Consider the following 736-nt stretch of genomic DNA (forward strand, 5'->3'; position numbering starts at 1 on the left):
ACAGACTTACCTCAAGTATCCTCCAACACACACACACGTAACATACGTGAAGTTTTGGATTGACAATACGTATAGTGTATCTTAGTTTATAGGGTTGTTACTATTCAAAGATTTTTAATCTTAAATACCATGACTCGTTCACTTAGTCAAACACGACTTATCAGCGAAACCGTTATGATATCGAAGATTTATAAAATGCAGGACACATTATATTATTTTAAGGCGCCGCAACTTATAAAGGAAAAGTGTTGTATCTTGGCGAATTATTAAGTTACAAAAGCACCACTTTCAAAGATCAAGGACGCTGTTCAAGATCGTCAAATAAGGAACTGGTCCCGTAATCTTTTATCTAACTTTTAAGTAAAAAGAAAAAAGAAAAAAAAATTCCGCGAGATTCTGGCGAGGTTCGAACTCGCGACCTTCTGCGTGTAAAGCAGACGTGATAACCACTACACTACAGAATCCGATGAAAGTTTGGTGTGTGTATTACAACATAATATAGCAAACAGTTAATTGTGGCCCTCTCTGGTTTATCAAACATTGACAGACAGGCGTCTGTGGTGTCGCGTCAAGGCGTTTTGATGTCGCACTCAGAAGACCTCAGTTCGATTCCGGAAGGGTGGGTTTTTAAAATAGAGAAAAAAAAGAAGTAAAAAAAAAAAGAGGAAATAGAAGAAGAAGTAGAAAACGAAGTAGAAGCAGAAGTAGAAAAAGAAGAAGTAGAAGTAGAAAATAA

At 36.5% G+C, this 736-nt stretch overlaps 1 non-coding gene across 1 annotated transcript; it reads right to left on the bottom strand.

Moving 5' to 3' along the window:
• Window positions 1–391: 391 nt before the first annotated feature.
• TRNAV-UAC lies at window positions 392–464 on the bottom strand. The gene has a single exon. It is a non-coding gene; the product is annotated as a tRNA-Val (tRNA).
• Between the last annotated feature and the right edge of the window lie 272 nt (window positions 465–736).

Source organism: Aplysia californica, unplaced genomic scaffold (assembly GCF_000002075.1).
Source record: "Aplysia californica isolate F4 #8 unplaced genomic scaffold, AplCal3.0 scaffold01116, whole genome shotgun sequence".
NCBI classification, from domain to species: Eukaryota; Metazoa; Mollusca; class Gastropoda; order Aplysiida; family Aplysiidae; genus Aplysia; species Aplysia californica.